At 46.0% G+C, this 13,506-nt stretch overlaps 1 protein-coding gene across 1 annotated transcript in view; it reads left to right on the top strand.

Moving 5' to 3' along the window:
- Window positions 1-7,092: 7,092 nt before the first annotated feature.
- Window positions 7,093-13,506, top strand: part of PRR5 (proline rich 5) — a 121,484-nt gene continuing 115,070 nt past the window's right edge. Inside the window, exon 1 of the mRNA XM_010410193.4 lies at window positions 7,093-7,241. The gene's annotated coding sequence lies outside the window, so the exon portion shown is untranslated. The remainder of the gene's footprint in view (window positions 7,242-13,506) is intronic.

The raw sequence follows: 13,506 nt of genomic DNA, 5'->3' as shown, positions 1-13,506 counted from the left end.
GCAAGAGCCTGTTTCTTTGCCCAGTTCATAGTGAACAATTCACACCAAAATTAATAGTTACAAAGAAAAGACAGAGACGGATCCTCCCTCAAGCAGCCAGTCGCAGTTGTAGTTCTGTTCCTAGTCTTGGTTTGAAAAGACAGGTGTCTGCTAAGGAAGACAGGAGCCTCCCTTGGAATGGCAGATGCAACCCCCCTTCCCTCTGAGTTATTATAATTTTGAAATCAAGAGGCTCTCAGGCAAAGATATGGGAAATAGGAATAACAGTTCTTTATTATTTTATATGTGTATAACAAGGTAAACAAGCAGCAATAACTATGGAAGTAACAGCAAACAATCACAAACCCAGTGCCAGCCTTCTTGGCTGTCAGGCCCTTTCCTCTTGGGTGCAGTTCTGGTCCCAGCCGGCAGGGGCGCTGGTGGCTCCCGGTGAGCAGGGCAGGTGCGATGGTTCCCCCGCAGCTGCAGGGGGCGCTCTGGAGCGAGCTCGGGGAGCATGCAGCACTGGTGGTCTGGGATCCCAGGAAGAGATGGAACAAAGGTTTCACAAACCCCCTGGGCAGCTGATCCTGGTGTCCGGCCGGACCCTCAGGAACAGCAGGCTGGAACAGCAGGCTGGACAGCAGGCTGGAACAGCAGGGATGAGCACAAATCCCGGGTGGCAGATGAGATGTATCAAAACTGCAGAGCTGTGGTGGGAACCCCCCCAGAGGTCTGGGCAGGCAGGGTGAGCAGGGGTACAACACAGCAAAGGCTAGAAGCAACGGCGGGGGCAGGGTGGCCACGGCCCAGCTCCCAGCGGGGCAGGGAAAGGTGGGCTTGGGGATCCCGGGGTTTCTCCAGTAGAAGGAAGGCAGCCGAAGAGCAGCCTCTCTCTCCATCCAAACGCCGGGAACTGACCGCCCACACACCCAGGTGAAAAAAAAAGAGTAGCTGTAGGTACAAAAATGCTGTTAGCGAGGATTTTCTTGTTATTTTTCTAAGTCTGTGAGTGACTTTTCTCTCTCGCAGAAAAGGTAGCAGGGAATGTAAACAACCAAGCCACCTGCAACCTTGAAAAGTCTTGTTTATGGTATAGTAGAAAATATTTTGATAATGGATGTTTTAGGATTTTAGCCAATCACCCCCAAGGGGTGGCTGGTCGTTTGTCCAATTAGACTATGAAGAAAAAAGTCTATAAAAGGTTTGTAAAATAATTAAATAAATCAATCTTGCTGCACAATTCCTGCCTGCTGGATCTTCTCCTCCTCCTCCTCCCTATGGCTGCAGGACACGGTGATATGCCGTAGGAACCAGGCCCGCGGGTAATAAGTAGCAAGATGCACCCTTTAGTGGGGGGGGGGGGGGGGGGGTCCCAGGTGCAGAAGAGCCAGCCGGAATCACGACACGAACACTGATACAATTTGAGCATCGTGCTCCAGTTTTATTGTTTACCTTCACCAAGTTATACTTTTTCAAAGTTCATGCCCCTTTCCCACAAGAAAGCCTCTAAGCAGCAGGGGAGCTGACCAGTGTATACCTTTTCCCAAGGCTGTTCAACGCTGCCAGCTAGCAAGTGCCTTGCAAGCCTATCTTCAGCCTGAGGCCCCGTCAGGGGTACTTCTGCAACAGCCCTGGGATGCCCAAGCTCTTCTGGGGTATCCTATGCCCCTGTTCCGCAAGGAATTCCTCTACAGCACCCCACCTCTGTGGCCAGGTCTTTTGTTTTTCTTAAGCACCCAGTAATTTGTCCCCCGGGCAACATTTATGGAGAAATTTCCTTTAACAGAAAAAAACCCCAGGAGAATTCCTAAAACCCCAACATTCCTACACACACTGTGTGAGACCTGGCGGCAAACTCAGCAGTTGAATCAAAGCAGGACCTTGGTTCCCTGGCATTCTCGACAGGCATTTTCAGGCACTGTGTATTCTCAAGGTGGCCTCACTGACTGGGATCAAAAATTTCAGATTTTCCTAATGAATGCTTCACTCAAAAATTACCCAATCCTGACAAGACAAGATTGAACACAAGGAGGATCTCTCTCCCCACTGTGGTTCATAGTCAACTCCTCTCTGGGATGGTGGGCTTGTGGCTGTGGGCCCCTGCCAGACTTCACCAAGGGGGTGTTTAAGCAACACTAAATGCAAAAATAGCAGAGATCCCAGCCAGCATCTCTGCAGAGCACTACAGTGCTGTTACAAGGAGTTTTGTTCAGGCTGACACCGCACTGAATTCCATCGTCTACAGTGCTGGGTTTTGAAATGTTAGCTGAACCGCAGTTTCTTTTCCTTTTCTGCTGACTCTCAAGTTGAAACTTCTGGGTTATTTCATATAGCCTCCAATGCTGGCCAAAACAACTCCAAAATAAAAAGTGTTTCTAATGTTCAAACCTGTTTGTGCTGAACCCTTGGTGGCAGCCATCTACTGCTGTACTTATGCATAACTTGCCAGCACACCCTGGAGATACTTTGACACTGGATGTGGGTGTGTGTTTTGGTTTGGTTTAGTCCGGGTCTCCCCTCAGGTTTTGTACTCTTGTATTTACCCAGTTTGTACCCTCCCAGTTCTCTGTCAATTACCCTACTTCCCTCCTTTGTCTCCTCCCTGGCCCTTGCCAATCGTGCTGGTACCCCTCCCAGGCTTCTAGAAAGCTCTGGCTAGGGCATCGTGTGATTGGCCAAGGGAAAAAGGTCCCTCCCTTCTTCTCTCATGATTGGTTCTCTTATGCGCCTTTCATCCTGTTCACCATACCCTCCCCTCCTCTGATTGGTTGTTCCTATGATCCCTCCCTTGTTACCACCCTCCCATAAAACCTTCTGCAAGTGCCTTCTGAGCTCACTCAGAGCCGGGCACCCCTGGGAGGTGGAACGTCATGTTAGAGGGCTCAATAAACTTCCCAGATTTCACCCAGATCTGAGTCTGCCTCCTCCCTCCACCACCTGCCTCCATTGCAGCGGTCCTGTGGAAGGACCCACGAGCCAGACCTCTGGTCTCCCGGAGTCCGGAGGCTGGCCCCCGCAGCCGACTGCATCCTGAGCTGACCGGGCTGAGTGGGATCCGCTCCAAGGGGACGCAGAGGCAACTGGAAAGTTCTTGGACCTCTGAGAAGCAATATGAGATGCAATATAGGATGTCTCAGACACATCAGTGGTACAATCACTGATCTGCTACATACCCTTCAGCAACTCCTGCCATCTCTTTTGTTGTAAGTAACCGTACATGCATTTTGCATATTGCAGCTATTTTGCAAAATAGTTATCAGCATCTCAGCTGGATGCTATGACAGAACCAATTAATTAACATTAGTGAAGCATTTGATATTCTTGGATAAAAGACACTACAAAAAACCAAGTTATTATCCCTTTGCAAATCAAAATCCCACTCTATTCCTAAATACTTCTATTATCTTCAGCTGATAGCAAAAACCGACAAGCTCATAAAGAAAAAAAATTAAGACAGAGTTGCCTGAAGGCATCCCTAATCAGAGATTTTTTCCTTTTCAGATGAAAAAAACAGACTTCTGAAGTGAACAGTTTTACTAGCCAAGAAACAATAGAGAGGGTTCCATGCTAAGGTGGTAATTACTTTGTGGCTAGAGAAGGGAAGAAGCCTGAGACAAGCATCCAACTTCTAAGATATTCAGGCTATGGAAGAAACCAAAGGCCTACAGCTCCATTAAGAACTAGAAGCTAGAGGTTTTTATCTCAGTTGTCCTACAGCTGAGAAAGTTATTTAACCACTTATTTGGGCCTTGGTTGCCTCGGTGAGTTCCCTTTTCCAACTCATTGTCACTGTACCTTTGAACTACAAGCCCTATTTAAAAAGTTGTGATTATAGTTCGTCATGACATCCCTTGAGCTTCCCATCTTCAACTTCCCTGACAACAATCCCTTGTGTCATTTGAGGAGATGCAACAGTAGGGACATGTAGAACAAGTGTGCACACCAACATTGTAACTGTGTCCAATAAAATAAATTTGGCCTCATATTAATTTTAACCAGCTGGTGGAAAATGAGCTGTCTCTGCTCTTACTTCAGGAGTTTAAAAAAATGACTGGTTGTGAGTTATTGTTCTTGCAGATGGAGGGAAATATGTCTCCAGTAATACCTGTGGAATGAAGTTGCCTGGACTGGGCATGCAATGGCTTAACTGAGGCCACTCTGGCAGTCATATTCTTCCACAGTGTGAGATGGCACTTTTCCACAGCCTTTCCCCAGTATCAGGACATCAAACTTCTTCCATTAATTCATCATTTCTGCAGGTCTGTGGTTTCCTGTGCTTGTTCTGGTGTGAATTTCCTTCCATCCACAACTTTGTTAGGCAGCTTTTACTTCAGGAGGCAAGACGTTTGCCTTTGTTTTCGTAATTGGGAACTGCTGAGGACACAAAAATCCGCTACCAGCTATCACCCTTCATTTCCCAAAGCCCTAAAAACTCTTTCTGCTGCCATAACTGAGACATCTGAAAAATGTGCACCTCAGCATATGAGGCATCAGGAAACATTTGCTTAAAATTAACTTTACCAATCTCCTGTCTCTTTGGCAGCCTGAGAATATGAGCGCCAAGGTCTCCAGCAGTGCATGGATGACCAGGTTTCTTTAAGAGCGGCCTTGAGCTTGGCAGTCCAACCCAGCGTGACTTCTACAGATGTTCTCACTGCTCACCTTGGACTTTACTGCTGCCACTCAGGCTGCCCTGATGATTAACATGGTTGGCAGGGGAAGAATTAATATTTGGTTCCTATGTACAGATAACTCTCCACCAGGCAGTTTTTCTGTCCTGGGAACTGGGTCTGACTGCAGTTATAGCACTCCTAGTCTGCTTCCTGATGCACTTACACCTGTGTGGAACTGACAGGGAGCAACAAAATCAGTTGATGGTTTCTCTGAACCATGTTCTCCATGTTAGAACTGTTTCTGGTGTAGCTCTGCTGTACTAAACTCTGCCCATCATCTCCTGCACTTACACTATCAAGAAGTGTAAACATGCAGATTAGACCCAAGTACGAAGATGTTGCTAGTGATGTGTTTTTTCTAATGCAGCTGGATTCATTTGACTGTTAGCAAAGTACTCTGACAGATGTGACTCCATCTGGCAACAAGATTTATTTGAATTCTTTAGTGTTTTTTCCTGCAGTGAAAACTAAGTATTTCTCACACCAAGATAGCATATTGGGGTGGTATTTCACCCACCTAGCATAATCACAAATTAATCCAGCAAAGTGAGGCTCTGATCCCATAAGAGGTTCCTAACAAGTTTAGTGCCCATGCTAGTTTTGATGGAAGCCAGCTGAGCTGCGGAAAAGTACAGAACTCATTCAGCTCTAGCTATGATCCTCTAGTCATCACTAAAGTTCATTGAAAGTACCAATTTCTCTTGGGTTTTTGTTTACTTGTAGTTTTTAAAGCAAAGCTTTTGGAAAACTTCCAGAAAGAAGGTAACCTGTGCATTTTTGATTTGTTGAATAAACAAATGAATGTATATGGGGCTTCTGATGACAAATTCAGATACCCTTTCCTACCAAAAAAGGATGAACCAATAGTGATTCTGTAACACTTGGATCAAAGACCCAACTCAGGTTCCTTTGCATGATACATAATTGTGTTTTAATCATTTGGTTTAGATTTTATTAAACAGAGATAACTTAAAACAGACAGTGATGAAAATGTCTCTTCCACGGGCTTCAGTTTGTCCTAGGGACCTACTGTTTGAAAAAAATGCCAGATTTGGAGAAGAAACTGCTCCCCAATTCTAAGATTAACTCTTCCTTGCATTCAGGGACAAGGGCAACTGGGGAAATTCCTCTCATTCCTCCACTGAAGATTTAGAAGGGCAAAGCTGTCTTTCTCAGATTTTTGGGTCACTTAAGATGATGAAAAATCATAGCTTACTTTTATGCTGGATTGTAGCTTTATGGCTTACATGACTCTTGGACTACTTAGTCATGAACTTGGTTGTTTCATGATTTAATCATGAAAGACATAATGAATTTGGTTGGTATATATGACAATGACCCAATAACAACTCGTACACTGCTGCTGTTTTCTTTGCAGTCAGGAAATAGACAAAAATTGCTTTTAAAGTGTAATAATTTGCCCAGAACATTGCCAAGGAGGACTTCTTTGTATGATCCTTACTTCTCCTCTATTAGATTCCTTCATATACTGTCACTGTTTAAAGTCGTTCTAGTTCAAATGCAAACTGGATTAAATTGTTACAGTAAGTGGTGATGTCCAGCTTCCACTGGAAGTGGAAAACTGTGAAGCATTAGCAGTCCCTAAGACCATGTAGGTTGAAACCTATGGTACTGTGACATGGCTCTAATAAGCAAACACAGCTGTCATTTGAACTTGCTTTTTGGCACTGTCATTCCCTCAAACAGGACAGTTGAAGCGGGTATGAATGCCTGCCAGATACCCCAACCAAGCCATGATTTGGTGTGGGTGAAAGTCAAGCTGGAATTGATTTTAGAAAACCTCCTTTGGTTCAAACCCCTGCAAGGTTTACCTAAAATCCCATAACTCAGATCAAAACTACCCCTTCCAGCCCTGGCGAAACCACCAGTTTTGGCTGATCAGGGGCTGCGAAGCACACTCTGGCCAGTCCCACGCTGCACCACATGCTCCAGCAAAACTCCAGCAAGGACCGCTGCACACCCTGGTCTGCGTGTCAGTGGAAAAAGGTGTGATGCTTTCCAAGTGTCTTTCCAGCTCCTCCAACACTGGAGCACCGTGAGCAGCATAATTTCTCCTTGACACGTGTGAATGTGCTGCTGCCTCCACGTGCACCTTTCTCGTAGGCACGAAGTGTCGGTGTCGCTGCCTGGCCGCTACTCCCTTTTTTCTCTGTGGCTGGAGCAGGGAAGGGGCCCATTGGCCGGGCTTGTTCCGCAGGACAACCCGGGGGCTGCACGACAAGCCCAGCGGTGCCTGGCCGGCCGAAGCACAGGACCCGCCGTGACCCCCGGAGTGGGGGGTGGTGTCCCAGACGGCCCTGCCGGGCTGAGGTTGGGTGGGTCTGGTGGTTCTGAGGTCCTGGTTTATAGCCGGGTTTCTCCCTGCCGCCCCTCCCGGCGGCGCGGGCCGTCTCCCAGCCCTCCTGTCCCCGCCCCGCCGGCGTGGCTGCCGCGGCCGCGCATTGTACGCCAGCCGCTGCCCCAGGCGGAGCTCGGGGAGTGGCTGCGGCAGCTCAGCACCCCTGACCCTCTGGGGCTGGGCCTCGTCTCTGGCTCTTCTCTCGGGTGCACCGTCTGAGGCTGACGGTGAGTGGGGGTCGTGCGGTCCGGGGTAACGGGGTGATGCCGCCGCCGAGTCTTATCAGCCCGGGGCTCTCCCCAGAGAGCTGGGCGAAGGGAGAGTAGGTCTGTGCCCGGCCCCTACTGCGGCGGACGTGGGGTGCGGTGCCGGGGGCTCGGGGAGCGGCTCCGAGCACCCCCCGGGCCGGGCGGCGGCGGAAGGTCGGGGGCTCTTGTAGAGAGCAGTAGGCTCGGGAGGCTCCTGGCTTTGTTTATGGCTATGAGCTGCAGTGAGACATAGCCCTGGTAGTCGTTCAGATGGTCCCTGGGACTGTTGGAGCTCGGGCTCGCAGATTTTACTCCCTGCGTGAATATTCAGTGTTTGTGCAGACACTGCTCTCCTTCTCTTCCAGTCTGGAATAGGGATCTCAGGTAACTGGAGTTGGCTGTAAATGTGATTCCTGTGGGCTGACTGCTGTAAGCTTTATTCACGCAAGTAAGACCTCCATGCATGGGTAAAATACTTTTTGCAGAATGATTTTGCATGTTTCCACCCTCAAGTACACAGTCTCCAATGGCTCCTGCAGGAGATGAGCTTGTCCCTTTCTGTGTGTGTGTGTGTGTGCGGTTGCTGTTAGTTTTGGCAGCTCGTAAGTGATCATTGGTAAAGGTCGGGTGTCTTCATGTTCTTCAGGAATGCATTAGGCTGGATGTGTGCCTGTGTTTTGATACTGCAGAAGCAACAAGAGAGAGCAGCCTTAAAAAAAGGTTAAAGGAAATTGTTTATATTTCGTAAAGCTTATCATTTCCAGCTAGCATACTTGTAAGCAAGTCACGGTAAATTGCAGGAAACAATCAGGTTTTGTGTTTACTAGCACGTTGATGAATAATGGAAAGATAGGTCTAAAGCTGAATTTTGATGCTTTATTCAAAAAAAATTCTTGTAATTTCTTCCATCTCTTGCACCTGTTAGCTTTTAGGAAAAGACAACTATTACGTGATTATTAGGTAGCTTTCTTACAACTTTATTTAAAGGAATAGTTTACTATTGGCCAGCTATAGAATAATGGACCCACTTGTCATCTAGTACATAGTTTAATGTAGAGCTGTGGTACTGCCTGGCAAAACTGTTCTTTGCCTGTAACTTCTCCCATAGCCAAAGCAGAACTAAAACTTCATTCTGGGAGTCAGGTGAATACAGTGTGTAAATCTAGTTTTTCTGTGGTAGACTACTGATAAGTGGCTTACTATGAAACATGTATTGACAGGGATTTCATATCTGTAATGTACATTGTTGATTGAGTGACTAAATGCTTCATTTCTCTGTTTCTTATTAATAATCTAATTAGGGGAAGTCTCTAGAAGGAATATGGAATTAAGACACAGTCCCAGTGGAACTCAGTAAAAATGACATTGCAGAAGAGACGGAGCGTAAGAGGAATTTCCAGAAGTACTTACTCATCACCCAAGACAGAGACAGATTTTGAACACTTCTAGCTTGTCTTTAGGCTCCAGAGTTAATTGTTAGATGTTCAGGTCTTTCTTTTCAGTATTCAAACTTTTATATCCAGAGTGCTTTGGGGAGCAGTGAGGGAGATGTGTCTGTGTAAGCCGAATCAATCTTCAATGCATAAGAAAATTACACTCTGAGCACTTAAAAAAATCTGATCCTTGGGTTGCAGTCATAACTCCTACTACTTCCATTCTGAAGGCACTTCCATTTAGTTTTTACAACAGATAGAATTACAGTTGTAAAATCTAGCAACGATAAGGCATGCCAGTAAAATACTTTGGTTTTTTTGTAATGTAGAAACCATCGGGGTTGATGAAAAGCTCTGTAAATACAGTAATAAACTGTATGTGGCACTTAATCTCTGAAGAAAATAATAGGTAACAGTTAAAAATAGTATTTTCTCTTTCAACAGTAGAGTTAAATATGGATATTAACTGCAGCATGGTAGAGTGGTCCAGAGCTGGAGACTCAGATCATTCATGCTTGCTGACCTGTCCTACTTCTTTGTTTTCCTTTAAAGTATCACTTTTGTGTGTGTGTTTGATAATAAATCCCAAATGCAAATCAAAAAGCTGTTCTTTAAAGCAAAAATTGGAGCTTGTTTTGCTGCACCATAAAGGCACTGTAATTTCTAGAATGTGTTCTGATCCCTTGTAGCTTAGCACAAACTACTGAGCTGTGTTGAGGTTGTGCCTCTGTTTACACAAGTGGCTGTTCTCACACGTGGGCAACAACATCTTTGCACTAGGGGAGAACTATTAGGTCTGGTTCTGATCATTTAACACTGTTTGAAGTGGTTCAATGTCACTGCTCAATAAATGCCTTCATAAAAAGGTCAGATAAAAATTTGCCTCTCTAATAGCCCTGTCACAGCCTCTGAAGGAACTGTTGAATTATGAGAGCTGGTGATTATCTGCCTACGTCTGTGGCCCGGGAATCATTGACACTGAGCACAAAGAAGAGAAAAAAGATGACAAATGCTTGTCCAGCAGCACATCCTCTTGGAGGTGTTTGCTTTCCCCTGGTTTCTTAGGATAAGACTGGTGAGTTTGAGGTGTGGCTAAAAGAGATCAATTAGCTAGTGCATATTTAGCCCTTGGAAGAGGGGATGATTTGAATTAAGTGCTGTTATTCCCTGCCATTAAAGAAGTTTTGTGCCTTCTCTGTGTCTCAAGTTGGAGCTGTAGGCAATTTTAAAGCTTTATTTAAGCTGTGGTTTAGGTTTATTTAAATACAAGGGTGAGGGAAAGCCTTTCAATAGGAAAAAATAGTAGGTAAAAATTTTCTTGTTTAAGCCTTTTTTTTCAGTAGCAGCAAATCTGTGTATATGGGAATGAGGAAAAGGGAGTTGAATGGAACTGAGCAAGGAGCTGTCATGTGAGGTAAAATTCTGGTATTGTTTTCTTATGCCATCCTGGAAATACATTTGCATTTAAAATTTCCAGGTGAACCAAGCTGTAGGACTACTGCAGAATGCTAAATGAAACCTGACAGCTAACTGAAAATGCCACACAGTGGTGCTTGGCATTCCTCTGCTCAGACAATTGAGTTGAAGATGGTTTCTTTTAATGATTATGGATCTGAAATGAAGACTGGTTCTGAAAAAAAATGGGATGTCAATTTTATTATGAGATATTTTCACTTGAAAGATGTTTACTTTCTGTCACGTTATCCCAGGATTGCTTGAAAACTCAAAGAAACTGTAAAGCCCAAATCCCTTTCTGTCCATCAGATGGCCACAATATACTCCTTTGTGTTGCTCAGGCTGAAATTCAATCTCCTTGGGGGGCTGATGAGTGGTTTGGGGCACAGTTGTGATCCCAAAGATACTGGGTTATCACCACAGATGTACCTTTATGTTGCTTGTTGGAGCAGGCAAAGTAGTAGTTCTTTCAGGGAATGTGGTAATGCATTTCCTGTACAAGAGTAAAACATGTTTCTGCTCAGGAGTAGTGTGATGTAGAAGCCAGGATGATGGCAACTGGGGAAAGAACATGAAAGGCACCGTGAAATGCATCAGAAGAGATTGGTAGGTTTTACCTTTTCATGTGTCAAACTTGGGTGCCTGCAGTTACTGGCAATAAACTGTACCTGTGCAGACAGACCAATGATGCAGAACAATCTGAGGAGACTGAGGGTTGGAAAGGGAGAAGAAAATGAGTGATAGGTTAATGTGTGTATTGGGTGTGAAAGTGCACCTGCAGTCACAGGGCAGGAACAAATCAAGGGCCCATGCTTGGCTGTGGCTGCTGCACTGCAGCAGTAGTAGGAGACAGCACAGTGGTCTGTGATATCCCAGTTATGAATGGAAGAATAACAGGCTTTACACATGCAGTGTGGATGCATTTGGCTCTCTGACATAAACGTAAGGTACTTGCCTTGGAAAGTTTCTGAGGAAAGAGAAAGAGCTGATCAAGAGAGCAAAGGGACTGATTTCTGAGGAATGATTAAAAATGCTTAATATAGATTATCTGAGAAGCAAAGACTTCATTGATTTAAGGTATGATTACTCAAGAGACATAATCTCTTAGTGTTTGCAAGAGGGTGTGATTAGACATAATGGGCTGCAAAAGAAAAGGTGACTTGAACATCAAGAAAAGCTGCTTGCAATGAAGCTAAATAATCTTCCATGAAAAGTGGTGGTAGCATTGTTGTTTGGTGTTGTGTAATGCTCACATAGAGCTGGGGAAAATGTTCTGCAGGGCTGGTGACTCGGAGTCACATCCTCCCTGTCTGAGCTGTCTTTGGGGTTAAGGGGGAAGATATTGGAAACACAGCTCTTTAGTCTGCCAGGTCAGCTCCTCTGCTGGGAGTCAGATGCTAAGCCCTGCTGTGTAGTCTGCTGGAAGGGCAGTCATTCTGTGGTGGCTTGGATTTGTATGGATGAATTAATAGGTTTCATTCTATCTTTAGCCTCTGATCCAGGAAATACATAAACATTTGCTGGCAGCTGACATGTCTGCTGTTATTCTGTAAAACAAACACTAGAGCATCTTGAGTGCTGTTCTGATCATGCGGTGAGGGAATATGGAAGGAGGAAAGTGATGAAAAGTGCTCCAGTGCTGAGCACAGCAGGCTGGGCTAGAAATCTTACTGGGTTTGCATTGACTTTGTTAATTTGTGTTCTTGGACCCATGCTGAATTCTCCTCTTAAATAAAAGCTGAAAACCAACAGGCTTGGGGTGTTTTCCTGTTTTAAGTTTCAGCCATTACTGGCAAAAAAACCTAATGGATAGTTGTCGGGGTCTCCTCCCCCCCGCCATGTAGCCCTGGGAGAGGGGCCCTGAGGGGACAGACACGGGGTTTCCCTGCCCCTGGTCAGCTTTGTTCCCCATTGGTTGGTTTGTGTTTCCCTGCGCGGGCAAGGACCCTCGGGCCTGGGACAGTGAGGGTTCCTCGGCAGAGCTCCGGCCATGCGGCTGGAGAAATAAACATCTCTGAAACATCTACCAAGAATCCATCCATAAATATATTTCTTTTCCACGGGACTCCTGGTTTGATATATGTGTGTTACAGTAATCCCCGCTGTAACAACTGGTGGAGAATTGTGAGCAGAATGATCCCCGATCCCTAAGCGACTGATGTGTGTGAGTAAATCCTAGAAACTTTGGATTCCTCTTCTTGGTTTTGTTTTGCTATTCCATATCTGAACTATGGAGGAACCGTGGGAAGACTCTTGGCTCTCAGAGCCGCATATGGACATCTATCTTAAACTTAAAATGATTCTTGAACAACGATTTGTAAATTTTAGCTTGATTCAAGCTCAAAAAGAACTGAAACACTTCCTGGCATGGTCATTTAAGAACTTTTTCTATGTTTCTTGGGACTTAATTCTTACCAAAGACTTTTGGAACACCGTTTGGACACAGTTAAATTTTGAGTCAAAAAATATGCCGATGGAAGAATATTTTCGTGAATATTATTTAATTACTGAGACTGTTGAGCAATGTCAGCTGTGTCCTGGCGAAGGGAAGCCTGGCTCAGAGACTGTGTGGCCTCGGCCACGTGCACCGAGCGCTCTGTGAGCAGCAGCGAGGCAGTTCCTGCGCATGGGAGGAGCCACGTGAACTGCAGTGTCGGTGGCAGAGCCAGGCGTGGCAGGAGCGGCCCGACCCGGCAGTGCCCGCCCGGCCCCGCGCAGCACGTGGTGGAGCAAGTCCCGTGAATGCCCGACCAAGAGGGGTGGCACGCGGGACGGCAGCTGGCGGCGGTTGCAGTGAAGCGGAGCTGCGCCCAGCCGAAACGTGTGCTGGAGCAGGGTCCGGGGGAGTCATTGCTCGGGGGCCTGGCTGAGATGTGGCTGCTTTGCCTGGCATCAGCAGCGAAGCTGCGACCAGAGGAGGCGACGCACGGAGAACTGAGCGGCGCGGCCCGGCCCGGCCTACGTGGCCCCAAATGCGACCCCGGGAAGAGCGCGCAGGCACAAGCAGCCCCGACAATTCCAACACGGGAGTGACCGAAAGAGAGAGCAAAGACACAGTGAGACAGAAAACAGCAGCCACTCGAAAAAAGGAAAATACCATTGTAGCTAAGATTTTAGGAATAGTAAAATGGTATAATGTTAAACAAAATTATGGTTTTATAATGAGATGTGACAACCAGCAAGACATATTCGTGCATAGAACTGCTATTAAAAAGAATAACCCTGAAAAATGCATCCCAAGCTTGGGAGATGGAGAGGTGGTGGAATTCAAAATTGTGCTAGGGAGAAAAGGGTTACAAGCATCGCAGGTCACTGGGCCTGATGGTGTTATATATAAGGCAGTATATATGCAAAAA

Source organism: Corvus cornix, chromosome 1A, assembly GCF_000738735.6.
Source record: "Corvus cornix cornix isolate S_Up_H32 chromosome 1A, ASM73873v5, whole genome shotgun sequence".
NCBI classification, from domain to species: domain Eukaryota; kingdom Metazoa; phylum Chordata; class Aves; order Passeriformes; family Corvidae; genus Corvus; species Corvus cornix.
This window is presented reverse-complemented; position numbering and strand designations above follow the sequence as displayed.